At 46.5% G+C, this 27,532-nt stretch overlaps 8 non-coding genes across 8 annotated transcripts; all 8 read left to right on the top strand.

The window, feature by feature from the left end:
- The first annotated feature begins 3,038 nt into the window (after positions 1-3,038).
- Positions 3,039-3,120, top strand: trnal-cag (transfer RNA leucine (anticodon CAG)). Its single transcript has one exon. It is a non-coding gene; the product is annotated as a tRNA-Leu (tRNA).
- A 3,331-nt stretch (positions 3,121-6,451) lies between these two features.
- Positions 6,452-6,533, top strand: trnal-cag (transfer RNA leucine (anticodon CAG)). Its single transcript has one exon. It is a non-coding gene; the product is annotated as a tRNA-Leu (tRNA).
- A 3,331-nt stretch (positions 6,534-9,864) lies between these two features.
- trnal-cag (transfer RNA leucine (anticodon CAG)) lies at positions 9,865-9,946 on the top strand. The gene has a single exon. It is a non-coding gene; the product is annotated as a tRNA-Leu (tRNA).
- A 3,331-nt stretch (positions 9,947-13,277) lies between these two features.
- trnal-cag (transfer RNA leucine (anticodon CAG)) lies at positions 13,278-13,359 on the top strand. Its single transcript has one exon. It is a non-coding gene; the product is annotated as a tRNA-Leu (tRNA).
- A 3,331-nt stretch (positions 13,360-16,690) lies between these two features.
- On the top strand, positions 16,691-16,772 carry trnal-cag (transfer RNA leucine (anticodon CAG)). Its single transcript has one exon. It is a non-coding gene; the product is annotated as a tRNA-Leu (tRNA).
- Positions 16,773-20,103: 3,331 nt separating this feature from the next.
- trnal-cag (transfer RNA leucine (anticodon CAG)) lies at positions 20,104-20,185 on the top strand. Its single transcript has one exon. It is a non-coding gene; the product is annotated as a tRNA-Leu (tRNA).
- A 3,331-nt stretch (positions 20,186-23,516) lies between these two features.
- Positions 23,517-23,598, top strand: trnal-cag (transfer RNA leucine (anticodon CAG)). Its single transcript has one exon. It is a non-coding gene; the product is annotated as a tRNA-Leu (tRNA).
- A 3,331-nt stretch (positions 23,599-26,929) lies between these two features.
- Positions 26,930-27,011, top strand: trnal-cag (transfer RNA leucine (anticodon CAG)). The gene has a single exon. It is a non-coding gene; the product is annotated as a tRNA-Leu (tRNA).
- The last annotated feature ends 521 nt before the right edge of the window (positions 27,012-27,532 follow it).

Raw genomic sequence — 27,532 nt, 5'->3', positions numbered from 1 at the left:
GGAAGTTACCTCAGAAACCCTGTTAACTCGTAATGTGGTGACTCGACTCGTCGTTATTTGGTTTTCTGGTCAATGGGGAAATCGATCCAATGAATTTCGATGTCACATGTTATTGAATTTCTCCCATTTCCTTTATTTCCGTCCTGGAGGCATCGGAACGGAAAGGGAATCTCATCGAGACTGTGATTGGTGAAATTCACTTTTTATGGCCCCTTCTTATTATGTTCTTTCTTTCTCTCTTTTCAGCATTGTCTGGGAAGTGTTGGTGCACTAAGGCTGCAGTATGTTTGAAAGAGTAGTTTGGAATTGCCCTGTTGTTAGTTGTGAGATTACTTTATGACTCATGCCCTCGGACTGTCTCACATTTAGCTTTCATGCATCTCTGTGTCTGAAAATGCATTAGGCATGCCAGTTTTGTTTGTGTTCCGTGTTAAATGCTTACTGTTTTGCGATTCGCTCAGTACATTACGAGTTAACAGGGTTTCTGAGGTAACTTCCAGCAGCAAAAATCCTCAACTGAGGGTCTGGGAAAATTTCACGGAGTATGCTCAGTCGGAGCAAAAGTAAGGAAGTCGCTCGTTTCTGCAGTGTTTCACAATACTACCTTTCCCGTGAGCAGTCGAACAGACGAAACGATTGTGCCACAGACTGCGACGGCAAGCTCTGCTAAAAAGTAATCCTTTAAAGCCGGTGTAAGCAACACGACGGTATTGGGGTACACCGCGTGGAATCAGATACTTCGGTGTATCTCGTCCATGCTCACCACCTAGCCAAAGTTAAACAAGTCCCGTTCCCCAGCATTTGGCCCCAATCCCGCTAAACCCATCCTATCCAGAAACTCATCCGATTACCTTTGCAATTTTCTGAGTGTAATCGCCTCCTCCACTTCCTCTGGTAGCTCATTCCAAACACGCACAACCTTCTGTGTGGGAAATGTGCCGCAGGTCCTTTGTCAATTTCAGCCCACTCACCTTAAACCGATGCTCTCGATTTTTCAACTCACCCCAACATGGGTAAAACACATAAATACTCAGTTTACAACCCTTCCATAAGATCATGTCGCAGCCGTTATGCTGCGGGGAAAGTCGTCCCAGCTTATTCCACCTCGCCCTACGGTCCAAACATTGACGACATCCTTGTCTATATTTTGTCATCAATTTCACGTGGTTTCTTTTACGTTTTCAAGATGTTAATTTCGCTGGACAATAACAAGCTATTGGAAACAGAAAGGTGAAACGTAGAATTGCTTCAACTTTCAGTGCTGGATGCCACTGAGCTGCAGTGCGGTAGCCTCGGCTGGTTTCTGTAGTGTAGTGGTCATCACGTTCGCCTAACACGCGGAAGGTCCCCAGTTCGAAACTGGGCAGAAACTGCTTTCTTTTTCAAGAGCAGCCTTTCACATGCACAAGAACGGAGCTTCCTTGCTTGCTTTCCCATCTGCAAACCTGCCTTCGAATTTGCTTGAACGAATCTGCTCTCGTAGTGAAATGCAAGGCAACTCCATTTCATTACTGTGCAAAGCGTTATAAAGTTTTTCTCCAACCTGGTTCTGATCATATGCCATTCTGTTTGAGAGTGTAGTTGCCGCGTTCTGATCCTTCCACGAAAAGCAGTACCGCATTTGCATTCCTTGCGCAGGCGACCCGGTTCAAAGGCAGGGAAGAAGCTGATGCGCTGGTGTCACAGCGCACCACGAATTCCTGAACTTGTCTGTCTGTCAAACGTACCCCAAAGTCGTCTCTGAAAGGCTTCATTTGGAAGCTGTCTGTCGTTATTCAACGCGCGAGAGTTGGCACCGGAGGTCCTGAATCATGTTTTGGAGCAGTTCGCACGTTAGTGGCTCATTCAATCAGCAACAGCAATGAAAAAAAAACATACACTCTGAGAGGAACCTCCGGACCTGTGCTGTCATAGCGTCGCTAGTATTAAGGTGCGCCCCGAGATCTAAGCCATGTTGGAACTGTAACGGAGGAATCGACAGAGAGGCTACAGAATGACATCGCATCCATTTAATTTTCTTTAAATCACTGACGAGCAGGAAAATGTTCACGGAGAGGGCGAGTGGAGTAGTGTGGCAATTGAAGCTCTGGTGAAACTCCTTCTTTGTGATTCACTCAGCAAACGGAGACGTGAAGGTGACTCAGGCGTGAGAGCTCTTCACATCGAGAACAAAAAGCAATCAAGGGCAGTTAGCACCTCTTCCGGAGTGGGGGTGGGGTGAGGTAATTACCTTTTGAGTTCTGTTACTATGTTCAGAAACTGCCTTTTAGATTGAGGTGAACAGAAACTCCATTTCTAAGAAGCACCATGGAAGTTAGCAAAATGTATTGAGTCGCTTCTCGTCGATTCCCGCACAGGCTTCCGACTCACTTGGTTTCCATGTGGCTCATGTCCAGGAGTGAACATCTCTGCAGCAAATTGCACGGTTAAGGTAAAAGGCACGGAAAGTGTCATCTCGAACAGGCTCCGAGGGCAGAGCATCCTCACAATGTGATCTGTCGCTCTCGGAATGTAATGCGACCTCCGGTTTTAGGGTAGAGAACTTTCTTTGGGACCCTTATTCTGCAAAACAGACACAGTGACTGAATAAATGCTGCACGGTATGATTTGGAACACGGCCTGCTCAGCTTTGTGCATTTTCCCTGTAGTCCGGCGTGTTTCGTGTTCCGTGTAAACGTGAAAGTCGTCCTTTTTCGAGCAATGGGTGAAATCATTTAGCAAAGCAAGAATCGAAATTGCAGTAATGTCAAGCAGCTCATGGTTATTTGACCAAATCATAAGCGAACATATATTGTCACGCACTCACAGATACATTTGTAGCTGAAAAGAGTCCGAGAAGATAGACTCAGCTTAAAATTGATTTTTGTCTGGATTGATGGGCTATCATTATCTGCTGCGACATTGACATTGCAGCCGGGCACATCCCAGCAGCTGTGCGAGTCGGAGAGGGATTATGGAACCCTTTTCATGTGACTTTGCGTCTGTTGTTATGCAGGGGCACAATTAGAAATGCAAGAAAAGGGGCTGTGCGGTCGGCTGGTAGTGTGGCCGAGCGGTCTAAGGCGCTGGATCCAGGTTCCAGTTTTGAAAGGGGCGCGGGTTCGAATCCCGCCACTGCCATTTCTGCTGTTTAACTCCAATGCTGCAGCTTGTTAAAATGCTGTTTCCGCCCCCACTGTATTGATGTTGAAAACAAAAGTAAAATGGGTTTGCTTCCCGGGGAATTAACTGTGGTGTGGGACAGTGCCACGCGGAAAATCGCAATTTGAGCGTTTACTGGAACCGAATGGAGACTGTTATTTCATCGCTGTTGTGATGAAACACGGCAGAAACGAACGGCTTACTTACTTTTGCTCCGACTGACCATACTCCGTGAAATTTCCCCGGACCCACAGTTGAGGATTTTTGCTGCTGGAAGTTACCTCAGAAACCCTGTTAACTCGTAATGTGGTGACTCGACTCGTCGTTATTTGGTTTTCTGGTCAATGGGGAAATCGATCCAATGAATTTCGATGTCACATGTTATTGAATTTCTCCCATTTCCTTTATTTCCGTCCTGGAGGCATCGGAACGGAAAGGGAATCTCATCGAGACTGTGATTGGTGAAATTCACTTTTTATGGCCCCTTCTTATTATGTTCTTTCTTTCTCTCTTTTCAGCATTGTCTGGGAAGTGTTGGTGCACTAAGGCTGCAGTATGTTTGAAAGAGTAGTTTGGAATTGCCCTGTTGTTAGTTGTGAGATTACTTTATGACTCATGCCCTCGGACTGTCTCACATTTAGCTTTCATGCATCTCTGTGTCTGAAAATGCATTAGGCATGCCAGTTTTGTTTGTGTTCCGTGTTAAATGCTTACTGTTTTGCGATTCGCTCAGTACATTACGAGTTAACAGGGTTTCTGAGGTAACTTCCAGCAGCAAAAATCCTCAACTGAGGGTCTGGGAAAATTTCACGGAGTATGCTCAGTCGGAGCAAAAGTAAGGAAGTCGCTCGTTTCTGCAGTGTTTCACAATACTACCTTTCCCGTGAGCAGTCGAACAGACGAAACGATTGTGCCACAGACTGCGACGGCAAGCTCTGCTAAAAAGTAATCCTTTAAAGCCGGTGTAAGCAACACGACGGTATTGGGGTACACCGCGTGGAATCAGATACTTCGGTGTATCTCGTCCATGCTCACCACCTAGCCAAAGTTAAACAAGTCCCGTTCCCCAGCATTTGGCCCCAATCCCGCTAAACCCATCCTATCCAGAAACTCATCCGATTACCTTTGCAATTTTCTGAGTGTAATCGCCTCCTCCACTTCCTCTGGTAGCTCATTCCAAACACGCACAACCTTCTGTGTGGGAAATGTGCCGCAGGTCCTTTGTCAATTTCAGCCCACTCACCTTAAACCGATGCTCTCGATTTTTCAACTCACCCCAACATGGGTAAAACACATAAATACTCAGTTTACAACCCTTCCATAAGATCATGTCGCAGCCGTTATGCTGCGGGGAAAGTCGTCCCAGCTTATTCCACCTCGCCCTACGGTCCAAACATTGACGACATCCTTGTCTATATTTTGTCATCAATTTCACGTGGTTTCTTTTACGTTTTCAAGATGTTAATTTCGCTGGACAATAACAAGCTATTGGAAACAGAAAGGTGAAACGTAGAATTGCTTCAACTTTCAGTGCTGGATGCCACTGAGCTGCAGTGCGGTAGCCTCGGCTGGTTTCTGTAGTGTAGTGGTCATCACGTTCGCCTAACACGCGGAAGGTCCCCAGTTCGAAACTGGGCAGAAACTGCTTTCTTTTTCAAGAGCAGCCTTTCACATGCACAAGAACGGAGCTTCCTTGCTTGCTTTCCCATCTGCAAACCTGCCTTCGAATTTGCTTGAACGAATCTGCTCTCGTAGTGAAATGCAAGGCAACTCCATTTCATTACTGTGCAAAGCGTTATAAAGTTTTTCTCCAACCTGGTTCTGATCATATGCCATTCTGTTTGAGAGTGTAGTTGCCGCGTTCTGATCCTTCCACGAAAAGCAGTACCGCATTTGCATTCCTTGCGCAGGCGACCCGGTTCAAAGGCAGGGAAGAAGCTGATGCGCTGGTGTCACAGCGCACCACGAATTCCTGAACTTGTCTGTCTGTCAAACGTACCCCAAAGTCGTCTCTGAAAGGCTTCATTTGGAAGCTGTCTGTCGTTATTCAACGCGCGAGAGTTGGCACCGGAGGTCCTGAATCATGTTTTGGAGCAGTTCGCACGTTAGTGGCTCATTCAATCAGCAACAGCAATGAAAAAAAAACATACACTCTGAGAGGAACCTCCGGACCTGTGCTGTCATAGCGTCGCTAGTATTAAGGTGCGCCCCGAGATCTAAGCCATGTTGGAACTGTAACGGAGGAATCGACAGAGAGGCTACAGAATGACATCGCATCCATTTAATTTTCTTTAAATCACTGACGAGCAGGAAAATGTTCACGGAGAGGGCGAGTGGAGTAGTGTGGCAATTGAAGCTCTGGTGAAACTCCTTCTTTGTGATTCACTCAGCAAACGGAGACGTGAAGGTGACTCAGGCGTGAGAGCTCTTCACATCGAGAACAAAAAGCAATCAAGGGCAGTTAGCACCTCTTCCGGAGTGGGGGTGGGGTGAGGTAATTACCTTTTGAGTTCTGTTACTATGTTCAGAAACTGCCTTTTAGATTGAGGTGAACAGAAACTCCATTTCTAAGAAGCACCATGGAAGTTAGCAAAATGTATTGAGTCGCTTCTCGTCGATTCCCGCACAGGCTTCCGACTCACTTGGTTTCCATGTGGCTCATGTCCAGGAGTGAACATCTCTGCAGCAAATTGCACGGTTAAGGTAAAAGGCACGGAAAGTGTCATCTCGAACAGGCTCCGAGGGCAGAGCATCCTCACAATGTGATCTGTCGCTCTCGGAATGTAATGCGACTTCCGGTTTTAGGGTAGAGAACTTTCTTTGGGACCCTTATTCTGCAAAACAGACACAGTGACTGAATAAATGCTGCACGGTATGATTTGGAACACGGCCTGCTCAGCTTTGTGCATTTTCCCTGTAGTCCGGCGTGTTTCGTGTTCCGTGTAAACGTGAAAGTCGTCCTTTTTCGAGCAATGGGTGAAATCATTTAGCAAAGCAAGAATCGAAATTGCAGTAATGTCAAGCAGCTCATGGTTATTTGACCAAATCATAAGCGAACATATATTGTCACGCACTCACAGATACATTTGTAGCTGAAAAGAGTCCGAGAAGATAGACTCAGCTTAAAATTGATTTTTGTCTGGATTGATGGGCTATCATTATCTGCTGCGACATTGACATTGCAGCCGGGCACATCCCAGCAGCTGTGCGAGTCGGAGAGGGATTATGGAACCCTTTTCATGTGACTTTGCGTCTGTTGTTATGCAGGGGCACAATTAGAAATGCAAGAAAAGGGGCTGTGCGGTCGGCTGGTAGTGTGGCCGAGCGGTCTAAGGCGCTGGATCCAGGTTCCAGTTTTGAAAGGGGCGCGGGTTCGAATCCCGCCACTGCCATTTCTGCTGTTTAACTCCAATGCTGCAGCTTGTTAAAATGCTGTTTCCGCCCCCACTGTATTGATGTTGAAAACAAAAGTAAAATGGGTTTGCTTCCCGGGGAATTAACTGTGGTGTGGGACAGTGCCACGCGGAAAATCGCAATTTGAGCGTTTACTGGAACCGAATGGAGACTGTTATTTCATCGCTGTTGTGATGAAACACGGCAGAAACGAACGGCTTACTTACTTTTGCTCCGACTGACCATACTCCGTGAAATTTCCCCGGACCCACAGTTGAGGATTTTTGCTGCTGGAAGTTACCTCAGAAACCCTGTTAACTCGTAATGTGGTGACTCGACTCGTCGTTATTTGGTTTTCTGGTCAATGGGGAAATCGATCCAATGAATTTCGAAGTCACATGTTATTGAATTTCTCCCATTTCCTTTATTTCCGTCCTGGAGGCATCGGAACGGAAAGGGAATCTCATCGAGACTGTGATTGGTGAAATTCACTTTTTATGGCCCCTTCTTATTATGTTCTTTCTTTCTCTCTTTTCAGCATTGTCTGGGAAGTGTTGGTGCACTAAGGCTGCAGTATGTTTGAAAGAGTAGTTTGGAATTGCCCTGTTGTTAGTTGTGAGATTACTTTATGACTCATGCCCTCGGACTGTCTCACATTTAGCTTTCATGCATCTCTGTGTCTGAAAATGCATTAGGCATGCCAGTTTTGTTTGTGTTCCGTGTTAAATGCTTACTGTTTTGCGATTCGCTCAGTACATTACGAGTTAACAGGGTTTCTGAGGTAACTTCCAGCAGCAAAAATCCTCAACTGAGGGTCTGGGAAAATTTCACGGAGTATGGTCAGTCGGAGCAAAAGTAAGGAAGTCGCTCGTTTCTGCAGTGTTTCACAATACTACCTTTCCCGTGAGCAGTCGAACAGACGAAACGATTGTGCCACAGACTGCGACGGCAAGCTCTGCTAAAAAGTAATCCTTTAAAGCCGGTGTAAGCAACACGACGGTATTGGGGTACACCGCGTGGAATCAGATACTTCGGTGTATCTCGTCCATGCTCACCACCTAGCCAAAGTTAAACAAGTCCCGTTCCCCAGCATTTGGCCCCAATCCCGCTAAACCCATCCTATCCAGAAACTCATCCGATTACCTTTGCAATTTTCTGAGTGTAATCGCCTCCTCCACTTCCTCTGGTAGCTCATTCCAAACACGCACAACCTTCTGTGTGGGAAATGTGCCGCAGGTCCTTTGTCAATTTCAGCCCACTCACCTTAAACCGATGCTCTCGATTTTTCAACTCACCCCAACATGGGTAAAACACATAAATACTCAGTTTACAACCCTTCCATAAGATCATGTCGCAGCCGTTATGCTGCGGGGAAAGTCGTCCCAGCTTATTCCACCTCGCCCTACGGTCCAAACATTGACGACATCCTTGTCTATATTTTGTCATCAATTTCACGTGGTTTCTTTTACGTTTTCAAGATGTTAATTTCGCTGGACAATAACAAGCTATTGGAAACAGAAAGGTGAAACGTAGAATTGCTTCAACTTTCAGTGCTGGATGCCACTGAGCTGCAGTGCGGTAGCCTCGGCTGGTTTCTGTAGTGTAGTGGTCATCACGTTCGCCTAACACGCGGAAGGTCCCCAGTTCGAAACTGGGCAGAAACTGCTTTCTTTTTCAAGAGCAGCCTTTCACATGCACAAGAACGGAGCTTCCTTGCTTGCTTTCCCATCTGCAAACCTGCCTTCGAATTTGCTTGAACGAATCTGCTCTCGTAGTGAAATGCAAGGCAACTCCATTTCATTACTGTGCAAAGCGTTATAAAGTTTTTCTCCAACCTGGTTCTGATCATATGCCATTCTGTTTGAGAGTGTAGTTGCCGCGTTCTGATCCTTCCACGAAAAGCAGTACCGCATTTGCATTCCTTGCGCAGGCGACCCGGTTCAAAGGCAGGGAAGAAGCTGATGCGCTGGTGTCACAGCGCACCACGAATTCCTGAACTTGTCTGTCTGTCAAACGTACCCCAAAGTCGTCTCTGAAAGGCTTCATTTGGAAGCTGTCTGTCGTTATTCAACGCGCGAGAGTTGGCACCGGAGGTCCTGAATCATGTTTTGGAGCAGTTCGCACGTTAGTGGCTCATTCAATCAGCAACAGCAATGAAAAAAAAACATACACTCTGAGAGGAACCTCCGGACCTGTGCTGTCATAGCGTCGCTAGTATTAAGGTGCGCCCCGAGATCTAAGCCATGTTGGAACTGTAACGGAGGAATCGACAGAGAGGCTACAGAATGACATCGCATCCATTTAATTTTCTTTAAATCACTGACGAGCAGGAAAATGTTCACGGAGAGGGCGAGTGGAGTAGTGTGGCAATTGAAGCTCTGGTGAAACTCCTTCTTTGTGATTCACTCAGCAAACGGAGACGTGAAGGTGACTCAGGCGTGAGAGCTCTTCACATCGAGAACAAAAAGCAATCAAGGGCAGTTAGCACCTCTTCCGGAGTGGGGGTGGGGTGAGGTAATTACCTTTTGAGTTCTGTTACTATGTTCAGAAACTGCCTTTTAGATTGAGGTGAACAGAAACTCCATTTCTAAGAAGCACCATGGAAGTTAGCAAAATGTATTGAGTCGCTTCTCGTCGATTCCCGCACAGGTTTCCGACTCACTTGGTTTCCATGTGGCTCATGTCCAGGAGTGAACATCTCTGCAGCAAATTGCACGGTTAAGGTAAAAGGCACGGAAAGTGTCATCTCGAACTGGCTCCGAGGGCAGAGCATCCTCACAATGTGATCTGTCGCTCTCGGAATGTAATGCGACCTCCGGTTTTAGGGTAGAGAACTTTCTTTGGGACCCTTATTCTGCAAAACAGACACAGTGACTGAATAAATGCTGCACGGTATGATTTGGAACACGGCCTGCTCAGCTTTGTGCATTTTCCCTGTAGTCCGGCGTGTTTCGTGTTCCGTGTAAACGTGAAAGTCGTCCTTTTTCGAGCAATGGGTGAAATCATTGAGCAAAGCAAGAATCGAAATTGCAGTAATGTCAAGCAGCTCATGGTTATTTGACCAAATCATAAGCGAACATATATTGTCACGCACTCACAGATACATTTGTAGCTGAAAAGAGTCCGAGAAGATAGACTCAGCTTAAAATTGATTTTTGTCTGGATTGATGGGCTATCATTATCTGCTGCGACATTGACATTGCAGCTGGGCACATCCCAGCAGCTGTGCGAGTCGGAGAGGGATCATGGAACCCTTTTCATGTGACTTTGCGTCTGTTGTTATGCAGGGGCACAATTAGAAATGCAAGAAAAGGGGCTGTGCGGTCGGCTGGTAGTGTGGCCGAGCGGTCTAAGGCGCTGGATCCAGGTTCCAGTTTTGAAAGGGGCGCGGGTTCGAATCCCGCCACTGCCATTTCTGCTGTTTAACTCCAATGCTGCAGCTTGTTAAAATGCTGTTTCCGCCCCCACTGTATTGATGTTGAAAACAAAAGTAAAATGGGTTTGCTTCCCGGGGAATTAACTGTGGTGTGGGACAGTGCCACGCGGAAAATCGCAATTTGAGCGTTTACTGGAACCGAATGGAGACTGTTATTTCATCGCTGTTGTGATGAAACACGGCAGAAACGAACGGCTTACTTACTTTTGCTCCGACTGACCATACTCCGTGAAATTTCCCCGGACCCACAGTTGAGGATTTTTGCTGCTGGAAGTTACCTCAGAAACCCTGTTAACTCGTAATGTGGTGACTCGACTCGTCGTTATTTGGTTTTCTGGTCAATGGGGAAATCGATCCAATGAATTTCGATGTCACATGTTATTGAATTTCTCCCATTTCCTTTATTTCCGTCCTGGAGGCATCGGAACGGAAAGGGAATCTCATCGAGACTGTGATTGGTGAAATTCACTTTTTATGGCCCCTTCTTATTATGTTCTTTCTTTCTCTCTTTTCAGCATTGTCTGGGAAGTGTTGGTGCACTAAGGCTGCAGTATGTTTGAAAGAGTAGTTTGGAATTGCCCTGTTGTTAGTTGTGAGATTACTTTATGACTCATGCCCTCGGACTGTCTCACATTTAGCTTTCATGCATCTCTGTGTCTGAAAATGCATTAGGCATGCCAGTTTTGTTTGTGTTCCGTGTTAAATGCTTACTGTTTTGCGATTCGCTCAGTACATTACGAGTTAACAGGGTTTCTGAGGTAACTTCCAGCAGCAAAAATCCTCAACTGAGGGTCTGGGAAAATTTCACGGAGTATGCTCAGTCGGAGCAAAAGTAAGGAAGTCGCTCGTTTCTGCAGTGTTTCACAATACTACCTTTCCCGTGAGCAGTCGAACAGACGAAACGATTGTGCCACAGACTGCGACGGCAAGCTCTGCTAAAAAGTAATCCTTTAAAGCCGGTGTAAGCAACACGACGGTATTGGGGTACACCGCGTGGAATCAGATACTTCGGTGTATCTCGTCCATGCTCACCACCTAGCCAAAGTTAAACAAGTCCCGTTCCCCAGCATTTGGCCCCAATCCCGCTAAACCCATCCTATCCAGAAACTCATCCGATTACCTTTGCAATTTTCTGAGTGTAATCGCCTCCTCCACTTCCTCTGGTAGCTCATTCCAAACACGCACAACCTTCTGTGTGGGAAATGTGCCGCAGGTCCTTTGTCAATTTCAGCCCACTCACCTTAAACCGATGCTCTCGATTTTTCAACTCACCCCAACATGGGTAAAACACATAAATACTCAGTTTACAACCCTTCCATAAGATCATGTCGCAGCCGTTATGCTGCGGGGAAAGTCGTCCCAGCTTATTCCACCTCGCCCTACGGTCCAAACATTGACGACATCCTTGTCTATATTTTGTCATCAATTTCACGTGGTTTCTTTTACGTTTTCAAGATGTTAATTTCGCTGGACAATAACAAGCTATTGGAAACAGAAAGGTGAAACGTAGAATTGCTTCAACTTTCAGTGCTGGATGCCACTGAGCTGCAGTGCGGTAGCCTCGGCTGGTTTCTGTAGTGTAGTGGTCATCACGTTCGCCTAACACGCGGAAGGTCCCCAGTTCGAAACTGGGCAGAAACTGCTTTCTTTTTCAAGAGCAGCCTTTCACATGCACAAGAACGGAGCTTCCTTGCTTGCTTTCCCATCTGCAAACCTGCCTTCGAATTTGCTTGAACGAATCTGCTCTCGTAGTGAAATGCAAGGCAACTCCATTTCATTACTGTGCAAAGCGTTATAAAGTTTTTCTCCAACCTGGTTCTGATCATATGCCATTCTGTTTGAGAGTTTAGTTGCCGCGTTCTGATCCTTCCACGAAAAGCAGTACCGCATTTGCATTCCTTGCGCAGGCGACCCGGTTCAAAGGCAGGGAAGAAGCTGATGCGCTGGTGTCACAGCGCACCACGAATTCCTGAACTTGTCTGTCTGTCAAACGTACCCCAAAGTCGTCTCTGAAAGGCTTCATTTGGAAGCTGTCTGTCGTTATTCAACGCGCGAGAGTTGGCACCGGAGGTCCTGAATCATGTTTTGGAGCAGTTCGCACGTTAGTGGCTCATTCAATCAGCAACAGCAATGAAAAAAAAACATACACTCTGAGAGGAACCTCCGGACCTGTGCTGTCATAGCGTCGCTAGTATTAAGGTGCGCCCCGAGATCTAAGCCATGTTGGAACTGTAACGGAGGAATCGACAGAGAGGCTACAGAATGACATCGCATCCATTTAATTTTCTTTAAATCACTGACGAGCAGGAAAATGTTCACGGAGAGGGCGAGTGGAGTAGTGTGGCAATTGAAGCTCTGGTGAAACTCCTTCTTTGTGATTCACTCAGCAAACGGAGACGTGAAGGTGACTCAGGCGTGAGAGCTCTTCACATCGAGAACAAAAAGCAATCAAGGGCAGTTAGCACCTCTTCCGGAGTGGGGGTGGGGTGAGGTAATTACCTTTTGAGTTCTGTTACTATGTTCAGAAACTGCCTTTTAGATTGAGGTGAACAGAAACTCCATTTCTAAGAAGCACCATGGAAGTTAGCAAAATGTATTGAGTCGCTTCTCGTCGATTCCCGCACAGGTTTCCGACTCACTTGGTTTCCATGTGGCTCATGTCCAGGAGTGAACATCTCTGCAGCAAATTGCACGGTTAAGGTAAAAGGCACGGAAAGTGTCATCTCGAACAGGCTCCGAGGTCAGAGCATCCTCACAATGTGATCTGTCGCTCTCGGAATGTAATGCGACTTCCGGTTTTAGGGTAGAGAACTTTCTTTGGGACCCTTATTCTGCAAAACAGACACAGTGACTGAATAAATGCTGCACGGTATGATTTGGAACACGGCCTGCTCAGCTTTGTGCATTTTCCCTGTAGTCCGGCGTGTTTCGTGTTCCGTGTAAACGTGAAAGTCGTCCTTTTTCGAGCAATGGGTGAAATCATTGAGCAAAGCAAGAATCGAAATTGCAGTAATGTCAAGCAGCTCATGGTTATTTGACCAAATCATAAGCGAACATATATTGTCACGCACTCACAGATACATTTGTAGCTGAAAAGAGTCCGAGAAGATAGACTCAGCTTAAAATTGATTTTTGTCTGGATTGATGGGCTATCATTATCTGCTGCGACATTGACATTGCAGCTGGGCACATCCCAGCAGCTGTGCGAGTCGGAGAGGGATCATGGAACCCTTTTCATGTGACTTTGCGTCTGTTGTTATGCAGGGGCACAATTAGAAATGCAAGAAAAGGGGCTGTGCGGTCGGCTGGTAGTGTGGCCGAGCGGTCTAAGGCGCTGGATCCAGGTTCCAGTTTTGAAAGGGGCGCGGGTTCGAATCCCGCCACTGCCATTTCTGCTGTTTAACTCCAATGCTGCAGCTTGTTAAAATGCTGTTTCCGCCCCCACTGTATTGATGTTGAAAACAAAAGTAAAATGGGTTTGCTTCCCGGGGAATTAACTGTGGTGTGGGACAGTGCCACGCGGAAAATCGCAATTTGAGCGTTTACTGGAACCGAATGGAGACTGTTATTTCATCGCTGTTGTGATGAAACACGGCAGAAACGAACGGCTTACTTACTTTTGCTCCGACTGACCATACTCCGTGAAATTTCCCCGGACCCACAGTTGAGGATTTTTGCTGCTGGAAGTTACCTCAGAAACCCTGTTAACTCGTAATGTGGTGACTCGACTCGTCGTTATTTGGTTTTCTGGTCAATGGGGAAATCGATCCAATGAATTTCGATGTCACATGTTATTGAATTTCTCCCATTTCCTTTATTTCCGTCCTGGAGGCATCGGAACGGAAAGGGAATCTCATCGAGACTGTGATTGGTGAAATTCACTTTTTATGGCCCCTTCTTATTATGTTCTTTCTTTCTCTCTTTTCAGCATTGTCTGGGAAGTGTTGGTGCACTAAGGCTGCAGTATGTTTGAAAGAGTAGTTTGGAATTGCCCTGTTGTTAGTTGTGAGATTACTTTATGACTCATGCCCTCGGACTGTCTCACATTTAGCTTTCATGCATCTCTGTGTCTGAAAATGCATTAGGCATGCCAGTTTTGTTTGTGTTCCGTGTTAAATGCTTACTGTTTTGCGATTCGCTCAGTACATTACGAGTTAACAGGGTTTCTGAGGTAACTTCCAGCAGCAAAAATCCTCAACTGAGGGTCTGGGAAAATTTCACGGAGTATGCTCAGTCGGAGCAAAAGTAAGGAAGTCGCTCGTTTCTGCAGTGTTTCACAATACTACCTTTCCCGTGAGCAGTCGAACAGACGAAACGATTGTGCCACAGACTGCGACGGCAAGCTCTGCTAAAAAGTAATCCTTTAAAGCCGGTGTAAGCAACACGACGGTATTGGGGTACACCGCGTGGAATCAGATACTTCGGTGTATCTCGTCCATGCTCACCACCTAGCCAAAGTTAAACAAGTCCCGTTCCCCAGCATTTGGCCCCAATCCCGCTAAACCCATCCTATCCAGAAACTCATCCGATTACCTTTGCAATTTTCTGAGTGTAATCGCCTCCTCCACTTCCTCTGGTAGCTCATTCCAAACACGCACAACCTTCTGTGTGGGAAATGTGCCGCAGGTCCTTTGTCAATTTCAGCCCACTCACCTTAAACCGATGCTCTCGATTTTTCAACTCACCCCAACATGGGTAAAACACATAAATACTCAGTTTACAACCCTTCCATAAGATCATGTCGCAGCCGTTATGCTGCGGGGAAAGTCGTCCCAGCTTATTCCACCTCGCCCTACGGTCCAAACATTGACGACATCCTTGTCTATATTTTGTCATCAATTTCACGTGGTTTCTTTTACGTTTTCAAGATGTTAATTTCGCTGGACAATAACAAGCTATTGGAAACAGAAAGGTGAAACGTAGAATTGCTTCAACTTTCAGTGCTGGATGCCACTGAGCTGCAGTGCGGTAGCCTCGGCTGGTTTCTGTAGTGTAGTGGTCATCACGTTCGCCTAACACGCGGAAGGTCCCCAGTTCGAAACTGGGCAGAAACTGCTTTCTTTTTCAAGAGCAGCCTTTCACATGCACAAGAACGGAGCTTCCTTGCTTGCTTTCCCATCTGCAAACCTGCCTTCGAATTTGCTTGAACGAATCTGCTCTCGTAGTGAAATGCAAGGCAACTCCATTTCATTACTGTGCAAAGCGTTATAAAGTTTTTCTCCAACCTGGTTCTGATCATATGCCATTCTGTTTGAGAGTGTAGTTGCCGCGTTCTGATCCTTCCACGAAAAGCAGTACCGCATTTGCATTCCTTGCGCAGGCGACCCGGTTCAAAGGCAGGGAAGAAGCTGATGCGCTGGTGTCACAGCGCACCACGAATTCCTGAACTTGTCTGTCTGTCAAACGTACCCCAAAGTCGTCTCTGAAAGGCTTCATTTGGAAGCTGTCTGTCGTTATTCAACGCGCGAGAGTTGGCACCGGAGGTCCTGAATCATGTTTTGGAGCAGTTCGCACGTTAGTGGCTCATTCAATCAGCAACAGCAATGAAAAAAAAACATACACTCTGAGAGGAACCTCCGGACCTGTGCTGTCATAGCGTCGCTAGTATTAAGGTGCGCCCCGAGATCTAAGCCATGTTGGAACTGTAACGGAGGAATCGACAGAGAGGCTACAGAATGACATCGCATCCATTTAATTTTCTTTAAATCACTGACGAGCAGGAAAATGTTCACGGAGAGGGCGAGTGGAGTAGTGTGGCAATTGAAGCTCTGGTGAAACTCCTTCTTTGTGATTCACTCAGCAAACGGAGACGTGAAGGTGACTCAGGCGTGAGAGCTCTTCACATCGAGAACAAAAAGCAATCAAGGGCAGTTAGCACCTCTTCCGGAGTGGGGGTGGGGTGAGGTAATTACCTTTTGAGTTCTGTTACTATGTTCAGAAACTGCCTTTTAGATTGAGGTGAACAGAAACTCCATTTCTAAGAAGCACCATGGAAGTTAGCAAAATGTATTGAGTCGCTTCTCGTCGATTCCCGCACAGGTTTCCGACTCACTTGGTTTCCATGTGGCTCATGTCCAGGAGTGAACATCTCTGCAGCAAATTGCACGGTTAAGGTAAAAGGCACGGAAAGTGTCATCTCGAACAGGCTCCGAGGGCAGAGCATCCTCACAATGTGATCTGTCGCTCTCGGAATGTAATGCGACTTCCGGTTTTAGGGTAGAGAACTTTCTTTGGGACCCTTATTCTGCAAAACAGACACAGTGACTGAATAAATGCTGCACGGTATGATTTGGAACACGGCCTGCTCAGCTTTGTGCATTTTCCCTGTAGTCCGGCGTGTTTCGTGTTCCGTGTAAACGTGAAAGTCGTCCTTTTTCGAGCAATGGGTGAAATCATTTAGCAAAGCAAGAATCGAAATTGCAGTAATGTCAAGCAGCTCATGGTTATTTGACCAAATCATAAGCGAACATATATTGTCACGCACTCACAGATACATTTGTAGCTGAAAAGAGTCCGAGAAGATAGACTCAGCTTAAAATTGATTTTTGTCTGGATTGATGGGCTATCATTATCTGCTGCGACATTGACATTGCAGCTGGGCAATTCCCAGCAGCTGTGCGAGTCGGAGAGGGATCATGGAACCCTTTTCATGTGACTTTGCGTCTGTTGTTATGCAGGGGCACAATTAGAAATGCAAGAAAAGGGGCTGTGCGGTCGGCTGGTAGTGTGGCCGAGCGGTCTAAGGCGCTGGATCCAGGTTCCAGTTTTGAAAGGGGCGCGGGTTCGAATCCCGCCACTGCCATTTCTGCTGTTTAACTCCAATGCTGCAGCTTGTTAAAATGCTGTTTCCGCCCCCACTGTATTGATGTTGAAAACAAAAGTAAAATGGGTTTGCTTCCCGGGGAATTAACTGTGGTGTGGGACAGTGCCACGCGGAAAATCGCAATTTGAGCGTTTACTGGAACCGAATGGAGACTGTTATTTCATCGCTGTTGTGATGAAACACGGCAGAAACGAACGGCTTACTTACTTTTGCTCCGACTGACCATACTCCGTGAAATTTCCCCGGACCCACAGTTGAGGATTTTTGCTGCTGGAAGTTACCTCAGAAACCCTGTTAACTCGTAATGTGGTGACTCGACTCGTCGTTATTTGGTTTTCTGGTCAATGGGGAAATCGATCCAATGAATTTCGATGTCACATGTTATTGAATTTCTCCCATTTCCTTTATTTCCGTCCTGGAGGCATCGGAACGGAAAGGGAATCTCATCGAGACTGTGATTGGTGAAATTCACTTTTTATGGCCCCTTCTTATTATGTTCTTTCTTTCTCTCTTTTCAGCATTGTCTGGGAAGTGTTGGTGCACTAAGGCTGCAGTATGTTTGAAAGAGTAGTTTGGAATTGCCCTGTTGTTAGTTGTGAGATTACTTTATGACTCATGCCCTCGGACTGTCTCACATTTAGCTTTCATGCATCTCTGTGTCTGAAAATGCATTAGGCATGCCAGTTTTGTTTGTGTTCCGTGTTAAATGCTTACTGTTTTGCGATTCGCTCAGTACATTACGAGTTAACAGGGTTTCTGAGGTAACTTCCAGCAGCAAAAATCCTCAACTGAGGGTCTGGGAAAATTTCACGGAGTATGCTCAGTCGGAGCAAAAGTAAGGAAGTCGCTCGTTTCTGCAGTGTTTCACAATACTACCTTTCCCGTGAGCAGTCGAACAGACGAAACGATTGTGCCACAGACTGCGACGGCAAGCTCTGCTAAAAAGTAATCCTTTAAAGCCGGTGTAAGCAACACGACGGTATTGGGGTACACCGCGTGGAATCAGATACTTCGGTGTATCTCGTCCATGCTCACCACCTAGCCAAAGTTAAACAAGTCCCGTTCCCCAGCATTTGGCCCCAATCCCGCTAAACCCATCCTATCCAGAAACTCATCCGATTACCTTTGCAATTTTCTGAGTGTAATCGCCTCCTCCACTTCCTCTGGTAGCTCATTCCAAACACGCACAACCTTCTGTGTGGGAAATGTGCCGCAGGTCCTTTGTCAATTTCAGCCCACTCACCTTAAACCGATGCTCTCGATTTTTCAACTCACCCCAACATGGGTAAAACACATAAATACTCAGTTTACAACCCTTCCATAAGATCATGTCGCAGCCGTTATGCTGCGGGGAAAGTCGTCCCAGCTTATTCCACCTCGCCCTACGGTCCAAACATTGACGACATCCTTGTCTATATTTTGTCATCAATTTCACGTGGTTTCTTTTACGTTTTCAAGATGTTAATTTCGCTGGACAATAACAAGCTATTGGAAACAGAAAGGTGAAACGTAGAATTGCTTCAACTTTCAGTGCTGGATGCCACTGAGCTGCAGTGCGGTAGCCTCGGCTGGTTTCTGTAGTGTAGTGGTCATCACGTTCGCCTAACACGCGGAAGGTCCCCAGTTCGAAACTGGGCAGAAACTGCTTTCTTTTTCAAGAGCAGCCTTTCACATGCACAAGAACGGAGCTTCCTTGCTTGCTTTCCCATCTGCAAACCTGCCTTCGAATTTGCTTGAACGAATCTGCTCTCGTAGTGAAATGCAAGGCAACTCCATTTCATTACTGTGCAAAGCGTTATAAAGTTTTTCTCCAACCTGGTTCTGATCATATGCCATTCTGTTTGAGAGTGTAGTTGCCGCGTTCTGATCCTTCCACGAAAAGCAGTACCGCATTTGCATTCCTTGCGCAGGCGACCCGGTTCAAAGGCAGGGAAGAAGCTGATGCGCTGGTGTCACAGCGCACCACGAATTCCTGAACTTGTCTGTCTGTCAAACGTACCCCAAAGTCGTCTCGGAAAGGCTTCATTTGGAAGCTGTCTGTCGTTATTCAACGCGCGAGAGTTGGCACCGGAGGTCCTGAATCATGTTTTGGAGCAGTTCGCACGTTAGTGGCTCATTCAATCAGCAACAGCAATGAAAAAAAAACATACACTCTGAGAGGAACCTCCGGACCTGTGCTGTCATAGCGTCGCTAGTATTAAGGTGCGCCCCGAGATCTAAGCCATGTTGGAACTGTAACGGAGGAATCGACAGAGAGGCTACAGAATGACATCGCATCCATTTAATTTTCTTTAAATCACTGACGAGCAGGAAAATGTTCACGGAGAGGGCGAGTGGAGTAGTGTGGCAATTGAAGCTCTGGTGAAACTCCTTCTTTGTGATTCACTCAGCAAACGGAGACGTGAAGGTGACTCAGGCGTGAGAGCTCTTCACATCGAGAACAAAAAGCAATCAAGGGCAGTTAGCACCTCTTCCGGAGTGGGGGTGGGGTGAGGTAATTACCTTTTGAGTTCTGTTACTATGTTCAGAAACTGCCTTTTAGATTGAGGTGAACAGAAACTCCATTTCTAAGAAGCACCATGGAAGTTAGCAAAATGTATTGAGTCGCTTCTCGTCGATTCCCGCACAGGTTTCCGACTCACTTGGTTTCCATGTGGCTCATGTCCAGGAGTGAACATCTCTGCAGCAAATTGCACGGTTAAGGTAAAAGGCACGGAAAGTGTCATCTCGAACTGGCTCCGAGGTCAGAGCATCCTCACAATGTGATCTGTCGCTCTCGGAATGTAATGCGACTTCCGGTTTTAGGGTAGAGAACTTTCTTTGGGACCCTTATTCTGCAAAACAGACACAGTGACTGAATAAATGCTGCACGGTATGATTTGGAACACGGCCTGCTCAGCTTTGTGCATTTTCCCTGTAGTCCGGTGTGTTTCGTGTTCCGTGTAAACGTGAAAGTCGTCCTTTTTCGAGCAATGGGTGAAATCATTTAGCAAAGCAAGAATCGAAATTGCAGTAATGTCAAGCAGCTCATGGTTATTTGACCAAATCATAAGCGAACATATATTGTCACGCACTCACAGATACATTTGTAGCTGAAAAGAGTCCGAGAAGATAGACTCAGCTTAAAATTGATTTTTGTCTGGATTGATGGGCTATCATTATCTGCTGCGACATTGACATTGCAGCTGGGCACATCCCAGCAGCTGTGCGAGTCGGAGAGGGATCATGGAACCCTTTTCATGTGACTTTGCGTCTGTTGTTATGCAGGGGCACAATTAGAAATGCAAGAAAAGGGGCTGTGCGGTCGGCTGGTAGTGTGGCCGAGCGGTCTAAGGCGCTGGATCCAGGTTCCAGTTTTGAAAGGGGCGCGGGTTCGAATCCCGCCACTGCCATTTCTGCTGTTTAACTCCAATGCTGCAGCTTGTTAAAATGCTGTTTCCGCCCCCACTGTATTGATGTTGAAAACAAAAGTAAAATGGGTTTGCTTCCCGGGGAATTAACTGTGGTGTGGGACAGTGCCACGCGGAAAATCGCAATTTGAGCGTTTACTGGAACCGAATGGAGACTGTTATTTCATCGCTGTTGTGATGAAACACGGCAGAAACGAACGGCTTACTTACTTTTGCTCCGACTGACCATACTCCGTGAAATTTCCCCGGACCCACAGTTGAGGATTTTTGCTGCTGGAAGTTACCTCAGAAACCCTGTTAACTCGTAATGTGGTGACTCGACTCGTCGTTATTTGGTTTTCTGGTCAATGGGGAAATCGATCCAATGAATTTCGATGTCACATGTTATTGAATTTCTCCCATTTCCTTTATTTCCGTCCTGGAGGCATCGGAACGGAAAGGGAATCTCATCGAGACTGTGATTGGTGAAATTCACTTTTTATGGCCCCTTCTTATTATGTTCTTTCTTTCTCTCTTTTCAGCATTGTCTGGGAAGTGTTGGTGCACTAAGGCTGCAGTATGTTTGAAAGAGTAGTTTGGAATTGCCCTGTTGTTAGTTGTGAGATTACTTTATGACTCATGCCCTCGGACTGTCTCACATTTAGCTTTCATGCATCTCTGTGTCTGAAAATGCATTAGGCATGCCAGTTTTGTTTGTGTTCCGTGTTAAATGCTTACTGTTTTGCGATTCGCTCAGTACATTACGAGTTAACAGGGTTTCTGAGGTAACTTCCAGCAGCAAAAATCCTCAACTGAGGGTCTGGGAAAATTTCACGGAGTATGCTCAGTCGGAGCAAAAGTAAGGAAGTCGCTCGTTTCTGCAGTGTTTCACAATACTACCTTTCCCGTGAGCAGTCGAACAGACGAAACGATTGTGCCACAGACTGCGACGGCAAGCTCTGCTAAAAAGTAATCCTTTAAAGCCGGTGTAAGCAACACGACGGTATTGGGGTACACCGCGTGGAATCAGATACTTCGGTGTATCTCGTCCATGCTCACCACCTAGCCAAAGTTAAACAAGTCCCGTTCCCCAGCATTTGGCCCCAATCCCGCTAAACCCATCCTATCCAGAAACTCATCCGATTACCTTTGCAATTTTCTGAGTGTAATCGCCTCCTCCACTTCCTCTGGTAGCTCATTCCAAACACGCACAACCTTCTGTGTGGGAAATGTGCCGCAGGTCCTTTGTCAATTTCAGCCCACTCACCTTAAACCGATGCTCTCGATTTTTCAACTCACCCCAACATGGGTAAAACACATAAATACTCAGTTTACAACCCTTCCATAAGATCATGTCGCAGCCGTTATGCTGCGGGGAAAGTCGTCCCAGCTTATTCCACCTCGCCCTACGGTCCAAACATTGACGACATCCTTGTCTATATTTTGTCATCAATTTCACGTGGTTTCTTTTACGTTTTCAAGATGTTAATTTCGCTGGACAATAACAAGCTATTGGAAACAGAAAGGTGAAACGTAGAATTGCTTCAACTTTCAGTGCTGGATGCCACTGAGCTGCAGTGCGGGAGCCTCGGCTGGTTTCTGTAGTGTAGTGGTCATCACGTTCGCCTAACACGCGGAAGGTCCCCAGTTCGAAACTGGGCAGAAACTGCTTTCTTTTTCAAGAGCAGCCTTTCACATGCACAAGAACGGAGCTTCCTTGCTTGCTTTCCCATCTGCAAACCTGCCTTCGAATTTGCTTGAACGAATCTGCTCTCGTAGTGAAATGCAAGGCAACTCCATTTCATTACTGTGCAAAGCGTTATAAAGTTTTTCTCCAACCTGGTTCTGATCATATGCCATTCTGTTTGAGAGTGTAGTTGCCGCGTTCTGATCCTTCCACGAAAAGCAGTACCGCATTTGCATTCCTTGCGCAGGCGGCCCGGTTCAAAGGCAGGGAAGAAGCTGATGCGCTGGTGTCACAGCGCACCACGAATTCCTGAACTTGTCTGTCTGTCAAACGTACCCCAAAGTCGTCTCTGAAAGGCTTCATTTGGAAGCTGTCTGTCGTTATTCAACGCGCGAGAGTTGGCACCGGAGGTCCTGAATCATGTTTTGGAGCAGTTCGCACGTTAGTGGCTCATTCAATCAGCAACAGCAATGAAAAAAAAACATACACTCTGAGAGGAACCTCCGGACCTGTGCTGTCATAGCGTCGCTAGTATTAAGGTGCGCCCCGAGATCTAAGCCATGTTGGAACTGTAACGGAGGAATCGACAGAGAGGCTACAGAATGACATCGCATCCATTTAATTTTCTTTAAATCACTGACGAGCAGGAAAATGTTCACGGAGAGGGCGAGTGGAGTAGTGTGGCAATTGAAGCTCTGGTGAAACTCCTTCTTTGTGATTCACTCAGCAAACGGAGACGTGAAGGTGACTCAGGCGTGAGAGCTCTTCACATCGAGAACAAAAAGCAATCAAGGGCAGTTAGCACCTCTTCCGGAGTGGGGGTGGGGTGAGGTAATTACCTTTTGAGTTCTGTTACTATGTTCAGAAACTGCCTTTTAGATTGAGGTGAACAGAAACTCCATTTCTAAGAAGCACCATGGAAGTTAGCAAAATGTATTGAGTCGCTTCTCGTCGATTCCCGCACAGGTTTCCGACTCACTTGGTTTCCATGTGGCTCATGTCCAGGAGTGAACATCTCTGCAGCAAATTGCACGGTTAAGGTAAAAGGCACGGAAAGTGTCATCTCGAACAGGCTCCGAGGTCAGAGCATCCTCACAATGTGATCTGTCGCTCTCGGAATGTAATGCGACCTCCGGTTTTAGGGTAGAGAACTTTCTTTGGGACCCTTATTCTGCAAAACAGACACAGTGACTGAATAAATGCTGCACGGTATGATTTGGAACACGGCCTGCTCAGCTTTGTGCATTTTCCCTGTAGTCCGGCGTGTTTCGTGTTCCGTGTAAACGTGAAAGTCGTCCTTTTTCGAGCAATGGGTGAAATCATTTAGCAAAGCAAGAATCGAAATTGCAGTAATGTCAAGCAGCTCATGGTTATTTGACCAAATCATAAGCGAACATATATTGTCACGCACTCACAGATACATTTGTAGCTGAAAAGAGTCCGAGAAGATAGACTCAGCTTAAAATTGATTTTTGTCTGGATTGATGGGCTATCATTATCTGCTGCGACATTGACATTGCAGCTGGGCACATCCCAGCAGCTGTGCGAGTCGGAGAGGGATCATGGAACCCTTTTCATGTGACTTTGCGTCTGTTGTTATGCAGGGGCACAATTAGAAATGCAAGAAAAGGGGCTGTGCGGTCGGCTGGTAGTGTGGCCGAGCGGTCTAAGGCGCTGGATCCAGGTTCCAGTTTTGAAAGGGGCGCGGGTTCGAATCCCGCCACTGCCATTTCTGCTGTTTAACTCCAATGCTGCAGCTTGTTAAAATGCTGTTTCCGCCCCCACTGTATTGATGTTGAAAACAAAAGTAAAATGGGTTTGCTTCCCGGGGAATTAACTGTGGTGTGGGACAGTGCCACGCGGAAAATCGCAATTTGAGCGTTTACTGGAACCGAATGGAGACTGTTATTTCATCGCTGTTGTGATGAAACACGGCAGAAACGAACGGCTTACTTACTTTTGCTCCGACTGACCATACTCCGTGAAATTTCCCCGGACCCACAGTTGAGGATTTTTGCTGCTGGAAGTTACCTCAGAAACCCTGTTAACTCGTAATGTGGTGACTCGACTCGTCGTTATTTGGTTTTCTGGTCAATGGGGAAATCGATCCAATGAATTTCGATGTCACATGTTATTGAATTTCTCCCATTTCCTTTATTTCCGTCCTGGAGGCATCGGAACGGAAAGGGAATCTCATCGAGACTGTGATTGGTGAAATTCACTTTTTATGGCCCCTTCTTATTATGTTCTTTCTTTCTCTCTTTTCAGCATTGTCTGGGAAGTGTTGGTGCACTAAGGCTGCAGTATGTTTGAAAGAGTAGTTTGGAATTGCCCTGTTGTTAGTTGTGAGATTACTTTATGACTCATGCCCTCGGACTGTCTCACATTTAGCTTTCATGCATCTCTGTGTCTGAAAATGCATTAGGCATGCCAGTTTTGTTTGTGTTCCGTGTTAAATGCTTACTGTTTTGCGATTCGCTCAGTACATTACGAGTTAACAGGGTTTCTGAGGTAACTTCCAGCAGCAAAAATCCTCAACTGAGGGTCTGGGAAAATTTCACGGAGTATGCTCAGTCGGAGCAAAAGTAAGGAAGTCGCTCGTTTCTGCAGTGTTTCACAATACTACCTTTCCCGTGAGCAGTCGAACAGACGAAACGATTGTGCCACAGACTGCGACGGCAAGCTCTGCTAAAAAGTAATCCTTTAAAGCCGGTGTAAGCAACACGACGGTATTGGGGTACACCGCGTGGAATCAGATACTTCGGTGTATCTCGTCCATGCTCACCACCTAGCCAAAGTTAAACAAGTCCCGTTCCCCAGCATTTGGCCCCAATCCCGCTAAACCCATCCTATCCAGAAACTCATCCGATTACCTTTGCAATTTTCTGAGTGTAATCGCCTCCTCCACTTCCTCTGGTAGCTCATTCCAAACACGCACAACCTTCTGTGTGGGAAATGTGCCGCAGGTCCTTTGTCAATTTCAGCCCACTCACCTTAAACCGATGCTCTCGATTTTTCAACTCACCCCAACATGGGTAAAACACATAAATACTCAGTTTACAACCCTTCCATAAGATCATGTCGCAGCCGTTATGCTGCGGGGAAAGTCGTCCCAGCTTATTCCACCTCGCCCTACGGTCCAAACATTGACGACATCCTTGTCTATATTTTGTCATCAATTTCACGTGGTTTCTTTTACGTTTTCAAGATGTTAATTTCGCTGGACAATAACAAGCTATTGGAAACAGAAAGGTGAAACGTAGAATTGCTTCAACTTTCAGTGCTGGATGCCACTGAGCTGCAGTGCGGGAGCCTCGGCTGGTTTCTGTAGTGTAGTGGTCATCACGTTCGCCTAACACGCGGAAGGTCCCCAGTTCGAAACTGGGCAGAAACTGCTTTCTTTTTCAAGAGCAGCCTTTCACATGCACAAGAACGGAGCTTCCTTGCTTGCTTTCCCATCTGCAAACCTGCCTTCGAATTTGCTTGAACGAATCTGCTCTCGTAGTGAAATGCAAGGCAACTCCATTTCATTACTGTGCAAAGCGTTATAAAGTTTTTCTCCAACCTGGTTCTGATCATATGCCATTCTGTTTGAGAGTGTAGTTGCCGCGTTCTGATCCTTCCACGAAAAGCAGTACCGCATTTGCATTCCTTGCGCAGGCGGCCCGGTTCAAAGGCAGGGAAGAAGCTGATGCGCTGGTGTCACAGCGCACCACGAATTCCTGAACTTGTCTGTCTGTCAAACGTACCCCAAAGTCGTCTCTGAAAGGCTTCATTTGGAAGCTGTCTGTCGTTATTCAACGCGCGAGAGTTGGCACCGGAGGTCCTGAATCATGTTTTGGAGCAGTTCGCACGTTAGTGGCTCATTCAATCAGCAACAGCAATGAAAAAAAAACATACACTCTGAGAGGAACCTCCGGACCTGTGCTGTCATAGCGTCGCTAGTATTAAGGTGCGCCCCGAGATCTAAGCCATGTTGGAACTGTAACGGAGGAATCGACAGAGAGGCTACAGAATGACATCGCATCCATTTAATTTTCTTTAAATCACTGACGAGCAGGAAAATGTTCACGGAGAGGGCGAGTGGAGTAGTGTGGCAATTGAAGCTCTGGTGAAACTCCTTCTTTGTGATTCACTCAGCAAACGGAGACGTGAAGGTGACTCAGGCGTGAGAGCTCTTCACATCGAGAACAAAAAGCAATCAAGGGCAGTTAGCACCTCTTCCGGAGTGGGGGTGGGGTGAGGTAATTACCTTTTGAGTTCTGTTACTATGTTCAGAAACTGCCTTTTAGATTGAGGTGAACAGAAACTCCATTTCTAAGAAGCACCATGGAAGTTAGCAAAATGTATTGAGTCGCTTCTCGTCGATTCCCGCACAGGTTTCCGACTCACTTGGTTTCCATGTGGCTCATGTCCAGGAGTGAACATCTCTGCAGCAAATTGCACGGTTAAGGTAAAAGGCACGGAAAGTGTCATCTCGAACAGGCTCCGAGGGCAGAGCATCCTCACAATGTGATCTGTCGCTCTCGGAATGTAATGCGACTTCCGGTTTTAGGGTAGAGAACTTTCTTTGGGACCCTTATTCTGCAAAACAGACACAGTGACTGAATAAATGCTGCACGGTATGATTTGGAACACGGCCTGCTCAGCTTTGTGCATTTTCCCTGTAGTCCGGCGTGTTTCGTGTTCCGTGTAAACGTGAAAGTCGTCCTTTTTCGAGCAATGGGTGAAATCATTTAGCAAAGCAAGAATCGAAATTGCAGTAATGTCAAGCAGCTCATGGTTATTTGACCAAATCATAAGCGAACATATATTGTCACGCACTCACAGATACATTTGTAGCTGAAAAGAGTCCGAGAAGATAGACTCAGCTTAAAATTGATTTTTGTCTGGATTGATGGGCTATCATTATCTGCTGCGACATTGACATTGCAGCTGGGCACATCCCAGCAGCTGTGCGAGTCGGAGAGGGATCATGGAACCCTTTTCATGTGACTTTGCGTCTGTTGTTATGCAGGGGCACAATTAGAAATGCAAGAAAAGGGGCTGTGCGGTCGGCTGGTAGTGTGGCCGAGCGGTCTAAGGCGCTGGATCCAGGTTCCAGTTTTGAAAGGGGCGCGGGTTCGAATCCCGCCACTGCCATTTCTGCTGTTTAACTCCAATGCTGCAGCTTGTTAAAATGCTGTTTCCGCCCCCACTGTATTGATGTTGAAAACAAAAGTAAAATGGGTTTGCTTCCCGGGGAATTAACTGTGGTGTGGGACAGTGCCACGCGGAAAATCGCAATTTGAGCGTTTACTGGAACCGAATGGAGACTGTTATTTCATCGCTGTTGTGATGAAACACGGCAGAAACGAACGGCTTACTTACTTTTGCTCCGACTGACCATACTCCGTGAAATTTCCCCGGACCCACAGTTGAGGATTTTTGCTGCTGGAAGTTACCTCAGAAACCCTGTTAACTCGTAATGTGGTGACTCGACTCGTCGTTATTTGGTTTTCTGGTCAATGGGGAAATCGATCCAATGAATTTCGATGTCACATGTTATTGAATTTCTCCCATTTCCTTTATTTCCGTCCTGGAGGCATCGGAACGGAAAGGGAATCTCATCGAGACTGTGATTGGTGAAATTCACTTTTTATGGCCCCTTCTTATTATGTTCT

The sequence above is a fragment of the Chiloscyllium punctatum genome, chromosome 31 (genome assembly GCF_047496795.1).
Source record: "Chiloscyllium punctatum isolate Juve2018m chromosome 31, sChiPun1.3, whole genome shotgun sequence".
In the NCBI taxonomy this organism is placed as follows: Eukaryota; Metazoa; Chordata; class Chondrichthyes; order Orectolobiformes; family Hemiscylliidae; genus Chiloscyllium; species Chiloscyllium punctatum.
Note: the sequence above shows the minus strand (reverse complement) of the source record. Positions and strands in the feature narration are given on the sequence as shown.